The following is a 17875-nucleotide window of genomic DNA, read 5'->3' on the forward strand; positions in this document are numbered from 1 at the left end:
CCTACAACATGTATGTTCATCTGTTAAAAAAAAAAATAAGCCACTTAGAATTTTCTGAAAAGCCTACTTTTACGCACTCCTCCACCAGGCCATTGGCCCGATCTTCATCAAATAAGGCACACAGCAGTTATGGATGGTGCTGACAAAAAGTTTGTAACGGCTCCTGAAGGCTCTCTTCTGATTAAAAGAATCATGCTTCAACTTATGTCTTAACTTTAAAAATCTTATTTGCAAAAGAAGTCGTGTGACCTTACTTCAACACCAACTGAACATCGTGACACCCTGTGTGTGTTTGACATCTTTCAACATCTTGACATCTTTACATCATGATACCGTGGAAAACTGAAACAAATAAAATTACATTTAATGCACAATGTGTGACTGTATTTCTGCCCATGTCAGTTTCCAAGTCCGTATCTTATTAAATCAGTATCAACACACACCATTACAAATTAACAGTCATAAATTTACAAAACAGAGACATTTGGAGACATTTTTTCAAGCAAATATTCGTCTCGATCAGACACCTCTTAGTTCGTGTACGTTTGACTAAAAGGAAAAAAAGTTTCACTGTGGTTCTGATATTCACCAAGCTAGCTAGATCACATGACAGGTTATAACACTACACATTGTTCACCTGTAGGTGTCGCTATTACCAAATTATTGCGATACTCATATACAATTTCCAAATGAACATGCATAATACACTACACAGCATTTGTAATAAACACAATACATTTTCACAAATAAATAACTGAAATATTTAGAAAGAAAGTACGCCTTGATCTGTGACAGCAACAAAGTTGGCCACTCGTTTAGAGAAGAGAAATAGGCTATATAAAATAATTTAACAAATATTTTTTTTTACAAATGTGTGAATCTGCTAAACAAATCCAGTGTAAAGCTCTCTTGTCTTAAATAAACAGAATCATACGATTTATTGTATTGCCTTACGTCATTGCTTCACACACCTAGTAGTGACGGAACACCACGAGCTGATTTGACAACCGCCCTGAGCTAAGAAGAAGCAGCAGAAGAAAAAGGTAATAAATAGAGGCTACTACTAAGTAATTTATTTTCTTGATCGGTTTTTCAGAATAAAACGAGTGAACTGACCAGTTAAAGCAGCTGTTGACATAATTAAACCTAGTTAATATGTAAATTTGAGTTTGACAGGAGCACTTTACCAAGGTCCATACATTTTATCATTATAGGCTATTGGGAAACATTTTTAGTATTTGACCAGATGTAGAAATGCATGTGAGGATCTCCTCTCGAACTATCCATAGTTTTCCCTATAAATACCGCAGTTAGATTAAATTATATTCAACAATTGTATACAGGCATAAACAAATGACTTAAAACCTATGCTTAAAACAGCCAATGCGGAAGCGCATAATATTAAGGGACCGTCTGAAAATTACCCACTGCCTTAAAACATCGGCAAGGTACAAGCTATTTCAATGAGTTGTTAACTACATTAGCCAAGTTTTCAAAAAGTTTTTGCGTTGTTTTGTTGTCGACAAAGTGAATTTTAGTAAAAATAAAAAATAAAAGAAGAAGAAGAAGAGATCGCAAAATTTGCTGCCTCTGGCCTGTTTGGACAAAATTGGACAAAATGGCTTTTGGTTTAATGACTGTCAATGATCTAATTTCATGTTGTTTTATATTTTATTTGTTCATTATTTATTTTGTTGGATTTTAGTTGGACTTGGTCAGAACTGTTTCAAAAATAGTTATCTGCATGATGTCTGCTGCCTTTGGGCTCAGTGATGTTGAATTTAAATGACATGTAAAATAAAGACGTGTTACACTGTGATGTAATGGAGTTTTCTGGAAGGGACTAAAGAACAAAGAATTTTATCAGCTGAAAGGCAGAATACAAATGTTTTTATTAAGTTAGATAAACATTATATAACAGTTTCAGGTTATGTTTTAGTGTTGGTAACATGTCCCACATTGTCCCACACAAACTTATAATCGTACCACATTTGGTCTGTTTGATGGTGGTCACCCTATATGTTGTATGCTAAAACATTATAACCTCTAGATGTTTCCACACATAATTTCACACATATCGCAAATTATTTTGTATAATTCACATCCTACATATTTGTAAAATGCTGAGAGTAATGAGACAATTGAAATTTGTTTTATGAAGGCTTATTACTAAATTAGGAAATATTAATCAGAAGGTCTTGTGGGACTTGTCTGACAAGACTGCATGTACCCGCCCTTATGTGACAAAGGCCATGGGTTTGGACACAGGGCAGCTCATTTTTTTTTTCTGTAGGCCTATGCAAAATTTTGGTGAAATGTTCAGTGAAATGTTCAGTCATATCCAATCTTCAACAGAAGCCTTGAACATGCAGTCAAGCCAATTGAGATTTGACATGGCCTAGAACGCATAGAGATTGTTCAATCCAAAAAAGTATTTTTTTTCTTCTAGCTTTCTTGCTTCTAGAATTCAGAAACATCAAATGGATCGAAAACGTACAGTCGCTGCTGATATTATATATTTTTTTCAGATACAGATGCAGCTGTAACCTAAACATTTTATTTACTTTTTTAAAATGGTCTATAGCTTAACTGATGCAGTCTTAACAATTCTAAAATTTGTTTAGAGCTTTTTGGATTCAACCCACTTTATTTTCCTAATTTGTTTGAGATAAAATTGTAACATATTAATAAATTAATAATTACATAATACAAAATAACTAATAATACAATTATAAAATTAATTATAAAAATTATATTAATAAGTGTCATGTTTGTGATTTTCATTTGTCAAGTAGCCTATAGCCAGTTTCTGACCATGAAATCGTGCTTTTATAGCATTAATTATATTTATTCAGATACAGAAGTATGTGTGTTTTACCTTTCTTTTTGTCAGCATTGGAAACTCCAACAGCCATTCGTTCATTTGACAGATGCCCCCCTTTTTTTGACGAGCTGCAGAGATTTCCAAGGCACTACATATTTTTCTCATCCATTTTAAAACAAAACATTATTAAATTGTATACATAAAATTATTTTTATTAACAAATGTCATGTTTCTTTTTTTTTGTACTTCGTTATAAAGAGTATTACTTGTCTTGATCATCAATCAATATTCAGAAATGTGTGCAGTTGTTTTATTTTTCTGATTTACTTTTTTTTTAGATTGTAATCTGAAAAGAATGCTTGGTAATATTATTTTTAAAATGGGCTGCCTATAAAACAGCTGCCTATAAAAGCTATATATATTATCACAACTTAAAAACTTTCCCAGATTTAACGTAAGATAACTCAAATATCCAAGTTGTTGCTTAATAAACTTCACTTTTTAAATTGACTAAACTTAAAACTTTAAGTCAGCACAAACCCTTTAAGTTTAACATTTTTAAGTGTACAGAATGCAATTTGACTTTTACACCTTTAGAACAAAACAAATATATTTTAATTTGAACATCAAATTAAGATGTGTAATCAAGAAAAAGACAAAATTACAAAGATAACAATAAATGATGTTTGAGAAGTAATGCGTCTTGTCTTACCAATAGTAACAAAATAATTGTATATATAATTTAATAATATGAATGTACCGTAATAGATATATTTGTAACGTTGCGGTTGAAACATAGAAGGAAGCAGGATCCATGTGCAGCACACTTTTTTTAAACAAACTCAAAACTTGACAAAGACAGGACTCAGGACTCAGGACAACCAACATACAACATCAAGAACTCACCAAGACTGAAACTAGACACAGGGCTTGAATACACAGGCAAACAAGCTAAACAAGATAACAAGGGGGCGTGTTAATGTGCTAATTCGAAACACCTGGGGAGACTACAAGAAAAACAAGAACAAAGAAAAACTACAAAGGACTACAAAACATGGCACAGGACAGGAAATGACAAAAGTCCACACAAGACAAGGGGAACACAAGACAACAAGGTGCTTTAACGTGAACAACGGCACAAACGCGGATTCTGTGTATAGGCTGATTCTGTGTGACAGCACATTTATTGTCAAGAAAAAGTATCAACCGACATTTGAAGTATCAACATAGAATTTATGTGCTAAAGTTTTCAAAAATGTATCGATAATTAGCATTTCCATCAGCTATATTGATAAGCATTTTGATGCACTAAACCTTTTCTCGCAAAAAAAAAAAATCCTTTTTTTGTATGTTAAAACTTAGTTTTAAGTTATAAACTTATAACTTAGTTTAAAGTTATAAACTTAAAATATACACTGAAGTTCCCCCACAGGTGGCTGTAGATACTGCAGTTTATCCACAGGTGGCTGTAGACACTGCAGTTTATCCACAGGTGGCTGTAGACACTGCAGTTCCCCCACAGGTGGCCGTAGATATTGTAGTTTATCCACAGGTGGCCGTAGATATTGTAGTTTATCCACAGGTGGCTGTAGACACTGCAGTTCCCCCACAGGTGGCCGTAGACACTGCAATTTTTCCACAGGTGGCCGTAGACACTGCAGTTTCACCTGAGGCAGCAGTAAACTGCAGATTTCTTCATGCCATCACCTCGCTGACGTAAGCGGAGGAAGGCTTCCATCTCACAAGGTCTGGTGGTCCCAGAGCTCCCTGCTCTCCCCGTTATGGCCACGGAGGCCATTCCCAAGCGTCTTGCCCTGCCGACTCCACCCAAGCGTCTTGCCCTGCTAGCTTCACCCAAGCGTCTTGCCCTGCCGGCTCCACCCAAGCGTCTTGCCCTGCTTGCTTCACCCAAGCATCTTGCCCTGCTGGCTCCACCCCACCCAAGTGTCTTGCCCTGCCGGCTCCACACAAGCGTCTTGCCCTGCCGGCTCCACCCAAGCGTCTTGCCCTGCTAGCTTCACCCAAGCATCTTGCCCTGCCGGCTCCACCCAAGTGTCTTGCCCTGCCGGCTCCACACAAGTGTCTTGCCCTGCCGGCTCCACCCAAGCATCTTGCCCTGCCGGCTCCACCCAAGTGTCTTGCCCTGCCGGCTCCACCCAAGCGTCTTGCCCTGCCAGCTCCACCCAAGCGTCTTGCCCTGCTAGCTTCACCCAAGCGTCTTGCCCTGCCGGCTCCACCCAAGTGTCTTGCCCTGCCGGCTCCACCCAAGCATCTTGCCCTGCCGGCTCCACCCAAGTGTATTGCCCTGCCGGCTCCACCCAAGTGTCTTACCCTGCCGGCTCCACCCAAGCTTCTTGCCCTGCTAGCTTCACCCAAGCGTCTTGCCCTGCTGGCTCCACCCAAGCGTCTTGCCCTGCTGGCTCCACCCAAGTGTCTTGCCCTGCCGGCTCCACACAAGCGTCTTGCCCTGCCTGCTCCACCCAAGCGTCTTGCCCTGCTAGCTTCACCCAAGCGTCTTGCCCTGCCGGCTCCACCCAAGTGTCTTGCCCTGCCGGCTCCACCCAAGTGTCTTGCCCTGCCGGCTCCACCCAAGCACCTTGCCCATTTACCTCGTTGGAGGACTGTTATAACTGGGAATGACATTAAACCCGAGTTGACAGCGACCAGTACATAGGTTAGAAAACTAAGATGAACACGTCCAGGCAAAGCTTTTTTATACTTGCTCTTTCGGAATACAAACACAGATAATGCTGAAGTATCATGTTCACAGATAGAGGACAACTTGTATTGTGTGTATCACTGAGTTTGAGACACAGACAAATCTGATGTACGTGACAAAAGCAGCCAGTGAGTGTGTGAAGCTCCCGTTCTGCATATGCACAGCTTCTGCACTGCCTCCGCTCTGCTTGCGCATCCCGTGTGAAACAGGCGCAAGGTAACACTGAAATTTAGACTATAAAAACGGGCAACCTCTTATTGTTCTTTCAAAGACCTGTTTGTACTTTGATAAATTAAGATAATTGAGTTTTGTCCATTTGAAGTTCAAAGCGATCCTCCCACGAACACTACAGTACGATTAGTGTAGCGATTTAGTGCGCATACAAAGTGGACGCGGAGTTTGAGAACTTAAAGTTGCTGTTGATTTTGTATGTAAAATATTTAAGTCTATGTTTGATCATATTTGTAGACCTTAAACTATTAGTCTTTGTTAAGTATGAACAATCAACATGGGCTTGGCAGATTGGCAACAGTGTGAGTGGCCACAGTCTAGGGCAATCTAGAGTCTAGAAACCACTTTGCAATGCACTGAACATGAACTTTGCCACAGTTTTACAATACTTGTTTTTTATTGATCTCAGGTATGTTCAAATGTCAGCCAACCAGGAAGCACAAACGGATGAACTGCTGGCGCTAGAGAGCATATATGATGAAGAGGAGTTTCACCAGACAGAATCAAGACAGAGGGGCAAGATCAATCTGTGCCCTGAGGTTCCTCCTAACTTCAGACTGCTAGTCAAGGGTAAGATTTCATACAAGATATGGTAAAAAACAAAAAGCAAAACAACTAACTGTTATTTTGAAAAATATTGTACTTTGAGCTATTGTACTAAGATCCTTCACGATGAACTTGATACCAAGGCCAAGAGAAAAAAAAAACTATTAAAAACACATTAAACAGTTGCTCTCACACTCAACAAATATGCATTACCCATATTCAGCTGTTGATAAAGAGTTAGTCGTTCAAGATGTTCACTTGTGTTGTTCTTTAAACTACCAAACTCAGACTACTCCAAAAGTGAACTGAGGATTTTTTCCCACTTTCCATTCAAACTGTACCAGCATTTAAAAGTGAATCCTGATCTCATACTTTTTTGCTTAGGAATGAACCAGGAATGAGTCCCATGTCTTTTTCTTGAACTGTTGAACAATTCTGACTCTTTCTTTCCTCACAATTGCAAGTTTATATATCACAATTCTCCCCTTTTTTTCTCCAGAATTCAGAATTGTGATTTTAAAATTGTGAAAAATTTACTTAGAACTGGAAAATATGGAAGCTTGTTTCCGCCACTGGATAAAACATTTTAAAAGATAATTTCAAGTTTTTATCTCACAATTGCAAGTTTATATTGCGCAATTCTGACTTTACAGTATAGCTCTCAATTGCGAGATAAATTCTGAGATATTCTGAGATAAAAATTCTGAGATAAAAGGTCGCAAAAATAAAAAAAGCATTTTTTATTCTGTGGTGGAAACAAGCTTCCATAGAAAAAGTTTACATTGTGAGACAAAAAGTCACAATTACCTTTTTATTTTTTTCTTCTGTGGCAGAAACAAGCTTCCATAGGATACAGGCAGAACGAAGTGGTGCCAAGTACACACTCAGTATATTTATTTAATTAAATCACAGATTGTGTGGATTAATAATTGCAAATAAAAGGCCACATTGCAATCTTGATTTTAATTCAAATAACTTTGGAGCTCTTAGATTGCATGAGTTCCCCAAAGTCTTTATAAGCTGATGTTTTGTGCATATTTTTCATAGGAGAGGCATGCGTAGAGTTTGGAATATCCTTTCTACCCCCCTTGGTTCTGAGTTTTGAACTACCTACAGACTATCCTTCATCATCGGCTCCCGTCTTTACTTTAAGCTCCAAGTGGCTTTCAAGAGTTCAGGTTTGTATTTTTAGCACTGATCTGAGCTTGTGTAACTAAATAACATTAAATGATTAAATAATGTATTTTATATTTGGTCTTTTTTTTTTATATATGATATTGGCATAATGATAATTGCATAATCATTAAGATAATCTCTGCTCAATTAATAAGTTATTTAATGTCTAAAAGATCACTGCACTTTGCAAGAGACTGGATGAACTTTGGGAAGAGAACAGGGGCAATGTGGTTCTTTTTACCTGGATCCAGTTTCTAAAGGAAGAAACTCTGGAATTTCTGAACATCCAATCTCCCCTCGAGGTCCAAACCATTGGTGGGCAGCCTCACTATGAATCTGGTCAGAACCAAGCAGAAGACACTGCTGTAGAAAAGAGCAAAGTGCAAGAGTTGGACCAACGAGCAGTCCAAGAAGTTGACCCTCACACAGATATACTAACCCTGCTGCTGGATTTTAATGAAGCTCAGAAACAGAAGAAGTTTGATAGCAAGGTTTTTTCCTGTGGAATCTGCTTCTCTGAGAATTTGGGCTCCAACTCTTTGCTCTTCAAAGAGTGTCAGCATGTTTACTGCAAGGCATGTGTGAAGGAATATTTTCAGATCCAGATAAAAGATGGCAAAGTCCAGTGCCTTACCTGTCCTGAGCCCGAGTGTATGTCCTTGGCCTCTCCTGCACAGGTACTTTTTCTTGCGTGTTTGTGCCTGAGTATGAGCTATGAATAGGTTTTGACTATTAAGCACTTTAGCTGTTTGAACAGTAGTTTAAAGGGAACTAACGCCACTGTACTGCTATTATACTGTAGGTGAAACTTCTGATGGGTAAAGATGAATTTGCCCGCTATGACCGCCTTCTTCTGCAGTCGAGTCTGAACCTAATGGCAGATGTTATTTATTGTCCACGCACGAGTTGCTGTATGGCTGTGATGATCGAGCCTGACGCCAACATGGGTATCTGCCCCTCTTGCCGATTTGTCTTCTGCACCGTCTGCAAGCGAGCATATCATGCCCTCTCTCCCTGCAAAGAAGGTAAGATCTTAGTGGAGTGTCCTTTAATACACACCAGTACAATTAGGGCAAGTCAATTTCATTTGTATAGCGATTTACATTCATGCATTTAGCAGATACTTACAACAAAGGAAGCTATTAAAGCAAACACTATTTATAGTCACTATTCATTGCAATGGCAGGAGAAAGCTAGATTAGCTAAAACAGAGGTGGTGTTTGGTGTTTTAACTAAGCCCCCAACGGCGCCTTCCAGGCAGCGAGGGGATGGGTAGGTTTAAGGTTGAGGGTAGGGTTAGCTGCCTCTAAGGAGCCATTGGGGGCTTAAAACACCATCAAGCAACAGAGGTGAGATGCGAAAAAGAAGAAGAGCAATTTGTGTATGTGTGTGTGCAAACCTAAGCTGTTGAAATGCGAGTGGTAAATCTCAGTTGGTCATTGAACACTACCCCCAGGTTCCCTACCGTCCTAGGTTAGTTTTGTAGACCCCATTTGAACAGTGATTTTTGAGGTCATCTGATCGGTTTGCAGGGATTAATTGCTTTTCACAATACACAGGGTTTTATATTTGGTAATGCTATAACACGACAATCTTATTTTCCTCTACAAAGTACAAATGGAAAAGGACCGACAAGAAAAGTGGCGAAAGGATGCTGCTGCACTAAGCGAAGTCTGGGTGAGGGATAACTCTAAAAGCTGCCCTTCCTGTCGCATTAACATACAGGTCAGCAACTACTAGCTCATGACTGCAAACAGACATTTCACTTTTGTAGTTTAAAGGTGTGGTCTTAGTGTAGATTCTTAGTAAAAAGCTTTTTTTTTTAAAGGATTCATTTTCTCTTTTTGTTGACTGAGATAAAAGAAAGTGACCCAGGAGCAGCATTATTGGGGCATGATTTATAAGACTCAAGTATGATCAGATATGATCGTAAATTCCATAGATTTCATCATTAAAAGTGACTGACAAATCTGGATACATTTATTCACTAATTCTCTTTCATGATCGTAAATTCCATAGATTTCATCATTAAAAGTGACTGACAAATCTGGATACATTTATTCACTAATTCTCTTTCTAGTACAAAGAAAAATTTTCACTGACTAAATTTATTTTATTTAGTCAATTTAAACAATATTTGATTTTGAGTTAGGACAGAGGCATGTTTACCCCTTTCCTTTTAATGGCAATTTTTTTAATCATTTGGGAATTGAGGAAATTAATTGTTGCAGTTTTGCAAGTGGACTTTTTTCCCTAATCTCTCCTAATACAAGACATCTGCTCAACAGTCCGTGCTCGTCATCGTCTGATTCTCCTTTTCATGATGGGCCATACATTTTCAATAAGAGACAGATCTGGACTGCAGGTGTAGAGTGTCTACTCAGTAGCATGTGCAGAATGAGACATGGGATTGTCTTTTCCTTATAAACATGGACTTCTCAGGAAAGATGTCATCTTGATGACAGTATATGCCTCTGTACAATCCCAATATACGCCTCTACGTCAATGGTACCTTCACACATACTGTTTGCACTGATGCACCCCCATACCTTGACAGATGTTTGCTTTTGCACCTGTCGCTGAGGAAAGTGGATTCATCTGATTCATCATTCCTCTTTTTGACCTGAGCTCGGTCCCAGAGAACTCAGCGGCATCTCAGCATTGAACAGATGTATAGCTTTCTCCTTGAGTAACAGAGATTTGAGTTACATTTCTTGATGGGGCTGCAGACTGACAAAAGTTTTCCCAAAATGTACTCCCGAGCTCATGTGGGTATATTAATACTGTTGCATGACGGTTTCTCATGCAATGCCGTCTGAGGGCTCAAAGGTCACGCAGATTCAACGGAGGTTTCCTGCCTTGACCAACACAGACTGAGATTTGGATTCTCTGAATCTTTTCACAATATATATGTACTGAAATACTAGCCTGTTTAAAACCAGACTATTCTCAGTAGTAACTGAGTTATGGTCTGGCAAAGCTTCATTAATAACTCATTTCCAAAGGGGCGTCACCAACAGACGTCGCTCAAATGCCTCTGGGCGCAATTGGATAGACCTAAAACCAATCAGAGCGATCGTCGTCTTGTAAAGCCATATGCTGCGTCCCAATTCGCCTAAGTTACACTACGCCATAAAAGTATGTACTCTTTTTGTGAAATTCTAAATTTACTTTTGAATGTGTAGCAAAAAAGTAGGCAAGCTTTGGGACATACTGCTTCGTCATCTTTATCGGACGGATCTGTCGCGTGCTTCCGGTCACGTAAACTGCCCTGTCAATCATCTTGTCACAGTTAAAATCCTCTATTAAATCTAATTTAATTTAATTTCGGAGAGAAATGTAGTAGCACGTTCATCTGCCAGTGGGTCTTTCATGGAGACTGTCCTCATGTGTTTGCAATTTGAATATAATAATGCATTTAAAAGTTGAACGGACGTCGCTCAAATGCCTCTGGGCGCAATTGGATAGACCTAAAACCAATCAGAGTGATCGTCATCGTGTAAAGCCCGCCTCAACGTTTCTGATTGGTGCCGCGATTTTGACGGATTAGAAATGGGCTTGAATGAGCTCTTTGCCAGACTACTTGCAGAGCAAATCTAAATTTGCCGGAAGTTGTCTGGGTTTTCCCAGGCTACTGAAATACCTCAATTCTTTGCAATGTTGCATTAAGAAATGTGACTTTTGCACATGGCAAAGAGCCTTTGGTGGATGCTCCTTTTACACTCAATCACAACACCATCACCTATTACTAATTCCCCTGGTAATTGTGGACTGTTGGATATTCTATAAGCTTTTTCACTTTTCGCCTCTGTCCCAACTGTTTAAATGTGTTGCAGCCATCAAAATGAAAATTTGTTTATATTTACAATTACAGTTAAGTTGGTCAGTGACAACTTTGGAAATGTTAAAAATTAACTTAAATAAAGCTTCAGGAAAATTAACAAATCACAGATTACTGATTTTATTGCATGTTACATAATGTCCCAACTTTTCTGGATTTTTTTTTTTTTAGAAAGACCTGGGCTGCAACAAGATGACCTGCATTTCCTGTCAACAGTATTTCTGCTGGATCTGCCTTGCAGTTCTTAACAAAAACGACCCCTACAGCCACTTCAGAGGCGAAACCAATCCGTGCAATAACCTTTAAGTTAAATGCTGACATAAAGTGGTTTTTCTTCACATACAAAGAATAAGGCATGATAAGACAAAATCCATGTAGATTACATGACTGGTTTTAGTTCACCTCTAGAGGGCTGTTTTACTGTAGAACCAAAGACTGTAAACTGTAGACAAGTAAAACCCTCAAGTGCCGATGCACAGTCTATCAAACTATCACCATTGATTTGAACAGAAAACCACAAATTCCACTAAGTAAATATAAGTGCATGTGCTATGTCCAAATTCGCCTATTTATAACATTGAAGAATGTACTCGTTTTGTAAAGAAAAAGTATGTTTTTAAATGTGTAGCAGAAGAGTCGGCAAGTCTTGAAACCATGGACCATTTTCTGTATTTTTACTGTGCAATCATCTTGTCACGGTCAATGTCTTCATATACTGACTCCACATTTAATTTACTTAACAATTCTTCCTACCATATATAAAAGTAGCTGCATGGTCATGGGTCTTTCAAACAGATAACTTTGCTCATGCATGGTTTTGCATAATGATGCATTTGACTAATGGCAAAGTCCACCTTCACAAAAAAAAAAAAAAAAAAAAATCAGCTGGACTAAAGAATTTACATTACATTTAAAAAAAAAAAGATAACTTATTGCTTTAGTCCAACTGAAATTGATGTTTGTATGCAACCACACCTAAACATCATCTTACTATTCACCCTAAACAGTATCCAAGATTAGAATTATCCATCCATTTATCATCCACACTTATCCCCAAATCATGTGCACCTAGTGTTTTTAGAACTGTCTGCATTTTATCTTGACAAACATAAAGGTGCTACGGAATAATGAGATCTCTATCAACATCTTAATCCTCTTATACAGCTTATCGACTTGTTAAAGGAATAAAGTGGTGTTGAACACTGTTTTTTTAGGTAGCCTACTGGGTCAATAATTCATTTTTAGCTAAAAATTATGCAAGAAATCCTCCATAGCGTACTCCTGCTCTAACAGAGTACTGTATTTCTATAAACCTTAAATATATATCTGAAATGCACAGTAAATTTCACATTTAATGTAGGCTATGCTAAAGATGCTGGTGTACTTCGCTGAGATATTGTTTAAAATAGTTATTATTTTGCTCTAGATTAAATCAGGAAATGGACACTGAAGTGCGGGATTTTTACCAGCTTTTAATTCACTTTATCCATTTCACTTTTTCAATTCACGTACTTTAATCAACCAGAAAATAACATTCACATTTTCCCCTGTATTTATTCATCAGCTTTTGACAGATCAGAGTCAAATACATGTTGCCTATCCATAATATTTCTACATCTCAAGATGCTTAGATATAACCAATCAGCGATGAAGAATAATTTTGCCTAATGCAAAAAAAATAAAAAAAATAAACCTCAGTACACACACAATTCTGTGTAAAAATGAAATGAAGGTCGTTTTTCTTTTTCTGGTTAATATTATGACGTGCTGTTTTAGTAAGTTTTTAAATGTTGCACTTAGGAAGATGTTGTGAAGCCATAATTTTCGCATTTGTTTGCTTTGTTATAATAAAGCTTGTTGAATTTGTGGTGGTCAGTCTGAGCAGCGAAAGAAATGCAACAAAAATTGTATTGTCATTATTTCATAGTGTGCGTTTTGTGCATTTTCCACTGACAGCATCAACAGGATCGTAGAATTTAGTTCTTGCAGCAGCATTATGCAATATTTCCCATGGAACTAGAAATGATACACATATTTTAAAATGCAGCTTTTAATGAAATATGAAATCACTATATTTTGAGCAATGAGCATTCATTTTAAACAAAGTAGATATTTTAACACGTGTTGTTAGAAATAAAAAAAGAAGAAAGACGATTTTGCATAATCAAATAATCTCTCACAATTATGACAGTGAGAGAGACATAATTGTTGACGTTCGCGTAATCTGAAGGCTTTAAGACCAAGCAGAAAGACTGCCAGCTTCTGCCACTATACGACATCCACAGGGAAGAGGGAATCACACCCAGTAGTGGCAGAACACACGAAGAGCTGGTTAAACTAAGAAGAAGAAGAAGGAAGTAAGAATATTAACCAGTTTAGAAGCTTTTAAGTTTCTTGGCCGATCATTAAAAATAAAAAGAGTGAACTGAATCAGTCCAGCGTTAAAGTAGGCTAGTTATTGACGTAATAGACGTGTTAACCCTTTAATTTAATTTGTCTAGTTGTATACAGTAGTTGAGTTTGCACCTTACAATGTGATACCGTTTAAGTAGGCTATTGTATTGAGCAACTACCCTTAGGCTACTAAAATTTATCATGCTATACTAATCATGCTATAAAAAAAAACATATAATATAGTTAGACCATGGTAACCACAAATTAACCATGTTTTTGTTAGTTTAACCATGGTATTTGTATTTGTAATCAAACTGTACAAGTGGTAATCAATCTGTAAAAAGGCACTTTTACTATAATAAAACAATGGTTCATTTTCGTAAGGGATGTTTTGACCAGAATTGATTTCCATCTAAATACTACATTTAGTTTTAAATGATATTCAACATTTGTGCACGGGCATAAAAAATTACTAACAGCCAAATGTTATTATAGCGGCCGGCATTATAAAGGTTAATGTACGGACGCGGAAGCGCATGACATTAAGGGACATCGGTACGGTAGGCCTACAAACTTTCATGCAATATGTTGTTTTAACATACAAAGTGTTAACCAGTAGCGGCTGCAGCTCCTGACCATATTTAGTTGGGGCAGATTCTGGGTTGTATTGTAAGCTATGTATGACTTTGATTAACTGCTATTAATCTACTTTTACCTTAAATGACTGAACACATGCAGAATTGGCAGAGGTCTAGTGTCCTTGTGTAATTCAGCCTGAGGTTGGCGCTAATGCTGATTCAGGCTCTTCTACGACTTGTGGAAAAATTTAGGAGAGGAAACAAAGCCACTTTGATTCTCAGAACAATGACCCTGTCCCAAATGGCACACTTCGTCTGCACTTGAGGTCTTTTGGTCTTGCAATGTCTACAGTGTGCACGTGTCCGTTAAGTACACAAAACTGTTGGGTGTCCCATTTGTCATTTTAGGTGCTCACTAGCGCCCCCTTTGCAACCGATATGCACCATCTCTCCAAGTATGTCCGACTATGCCCCACGGTAGGCAAACCATGCCCCCTATCTCATGTTATGCCCCCTACAATGAAACTGCCATTCAGGATGACATCAGAGCCCTTCCCTCTGGAATCGCTAGGCTTGTTCGACTTCATGCAGCGCTGCGTGACTTGAAGCAGTGCATGCCGGTTAGAAATTTTTTCAGACTTGAGACAAAGTACCACTGGAGCGATTCGAGAGCAGCCGACTGGTTCATTCTGCAAAGCTTCTCAAGAGCGGCTGCACGAGCTCTGATGACAACACGACTGTTCTACGATTGGCCGGATTCACAGCGCGAATGACGATCACGATCACGTGTTTGTGTTTATTTTCACACCTTCAGTTCCACTAATGTTCACAAATCAGCATATTTGTAACAAGTAAAATCTCTTTTCATGTAGTCACGATATTATATTGTATCATGTTTATCAAAATAAAACTGATAAAAAAACGAATTTAAGTAGTATTTGCTATGTTGAACTTTATTCTTTATTCTTTATTTTATTCAAACAGATGCTGTATTAAGCAGTACATAAAGTATTAAATGGAAACGTATCTGGAACGTCTGTGTATTTGACAAATGTTGCTCTTATTTCACTTCAGCTGTGGTGGTAAATATCAAACACAGTGCACTGGAAGCAGAAAGTGTCCAACTTCACGTCTCCGTTTTTTGAGCTCCTCCCCACCAGCATCCGGCCACAGCGATGTCGAACACACCTGCTGTCTGCGGAAACTTAGGTAGCTGACTTGTTGCCTCGCTGCCCTATAAGGCAATGACTTTGTAGGCAGTGTTTGCGCATGAAGGTAGCCTACCTCACAAAACTGATTTCAGAGGCAGCGTAATGGTTTAATGATCTACATCAAAATAGAGTGACCTTTGGTGAAAACTAGGTGAATATTTAATTACTAATTACTACAATTGTAATTTCTCGCTATAAATGACACCAGAAGTGAAAACGTTGGTTAAAAATGTACATTTACACACAAATTGTCCACCAACCGCAACTTTCAGACACCATCTTTATTTTTTAGCTCAACTGTCACAGAATGGAAAGCACAGGATTGTGGGATATCAAAGGCAGTGAAGGATACATCTATGCGGTCTTCAAAACTTGATCAGATGAAGGTATCTCAGGAGACAGGAAGTGAAAATAATATTTGATTCGGACGTGCCTTGATGCCTTTCTACCTTGAAATGCAGCCTCCGAAGGCAGCAGTTATCAGCTTTCAGACACAGCTGCTGATGTTGTCACTATAGTCAGAGAATGTCTTATAAGGGGAGAAGTTCCACTCTCAGTAAACTTCCGGCTTCTGAACTGGTTGCAGTTCCACTCTGGTTCCATATGAGGGCGCTCACAGGACGAGTGCAGAATGAATGGAGGTCTATGGCGCTATACCCCTCAAAATCCACTTTTCTTAAGATATAATTTTTTGTCTAGTAATTTGAATGTTGTATTCGAAAGGAGATGCAAAGAAATTACACATTGCTGGGTGTTAGATTTTTTAGAGTCACTTATTTGTATTAAAAAGTCTTTTAAAATGTCAATGACGTCATACACATGTACGACCAGAGATACTGCTTTACGGCAATCCTTCAGTCACTTTGGTGCTTTCGCATTCTGCACTTTCTTTTCTCTCGAGGCATTGACAACACAGCTGACACAGGTAAATACACGTGCTAGAAGAGTTTTTGTTTTGTTTGTTTCTAGTCCCGCTTCGGATGCCACGATGCCATCAAGCGGTATCTCTGGTCGTAATCAGTCCTCCACTGACCAATCAGTGTTCATTAGCAGAATGCTAGCGTGTTATGGGCAACAACAACTCAACATGTAAGAAATTGAAAGGACATAAGTACTTGTTCATTAAACTTTCGACCTATAACCCATGTTGAACTTGCAAAACCTACACTCAAATCTGAGATTTCTCAACGGCAATCGGGTAAAAGAGACAAATTTAGCCGTCTAGCCCCATAGACTCCCATTCATTTTGCACTCATGGGCGATCGCCCCCAGTAGAACTCTGGTGCAACTACAACCAAAATTCGGTACAATAGGACTTAATAGGGAGTGGGCAGGCTCTCCGTAGACGGGCTCTGCTATAGTATAGCTCGTCTTCTACTTCACTTTCCTCGCTTTTTAAGCTTCACTATCGCCACCTAGTGATAAGGCATACAGATAGTGTAACTTCAGCTGCGTCTCATTTCGGAGGCTCCGTCCTCCGGAGGTCACATTTGAAAGCTGCATTAGTCATCAAGGATGTCTTATTTAAGAAAAGTAACTGTAATAAAGTTGACTGTTTTTCCTTGTGAGGTCTCTATTAGGCCAGAGTCTATTGGGGGCGTTCAGAGACCACTTTTCATGCATTTTCAATCATGGATAAAATAAAGTCCAGCTTTGTTTTCTCATTGAATATCCTGTTTTACTTGTGAATACATCACTTTACAGAAGTTACATGTGAATACTGTTTTATGTGGACTTTAAAACTATTTAATATTCTACATGCAGTCCCTGTTGCGCTGTCATGCATCAGTTCGGGAGTTAGCAGTCTAAAAATCCATTGGAGAAGTTTCACAATACTTGTTTTTATCTCAAATGTCAGCTGACCAGGAAGCACAAGCAGATGAACTGCTGGCACTAGAGAGCATATATGATGAAGAGGAGTTTCACAGGACAGAATCAAGACAGAGGGGGAAGATCCAACTGTGCCTTGAGCTTCCTCCTAACTTCAGACTGCTAGTCAAGGGTAAGATTTTATGTAAGATTTGCTTACAAATAAATAAATAAGTAAAAACTGTGATTTAGAAAAATATTGTATTTTGAACTATTATAGACTACTAAACCATGATAATAAAACATGATACCAAGGCAAAAAACAGCAGTTCTCTTACGAGAGGTCTCTCGTACTGTGTAAGTGTCTTACGCTAGGGGAAAACTCTTTTCCGCGATATATTGAAGCCAAAAATTATCCTTAATTTTGTAATGATGTAAAACGCGTTGTGGCAGCATGCAGACATAGGCAAGACAGCTTGCGTGCCTATTGGCTGACCTGTGGCAACTGCAGCAGCCTATCGAGAGAGGCCTCTCGTAATGTCAGAT

At 38.5% G+C, this 17875-nt stretch overlaps 1 pseudogene across 1 annotated transcript in view; it reads left to right on the top strand.

Moving 5' to 3' along the window:
* Positions 1-1020: 1020 nt before the first annotated feature.
* The window catches only part of LOC308693808, a 29437-nt pseudogene continuing 12582 nt past the window's right edge, over positions 1021-17875 (top strand). Inside the window, exons 1-8 of the transcript in view lie at positions 1021-1043; positions 6184-6344; positions 7368-7498; positions 7670-8173; positions 8299-8521; positions 9109-9221; positions 14562-14679; positions 17379-17522. The product of the transcript in view is annotated as an uncharacterized misc_RNA (transcript). The remainder of the gene's footprint in view (positions 1044-6183; positions 6345-7367; positions 7499-7669; positions 8174-8298; positions 8522-9108; positions 9222-14561; positions 14680-17378; positions 17523-17875) is intronic.

This window comes from Scardinius erythrophthalmus (genome assembly GCF_964197995.2).
Source record: "Scardinius erythrophthalmus genome assembly, chromosome: 7".
NCBI classification, from domain to species: domain Eukaryota; kingdom Metazoa; phylum Chordata; class Actinopteri; order Cypriniformes; family Leuciscidae; genus Scardinius; species Scardinius erythrophthalmus.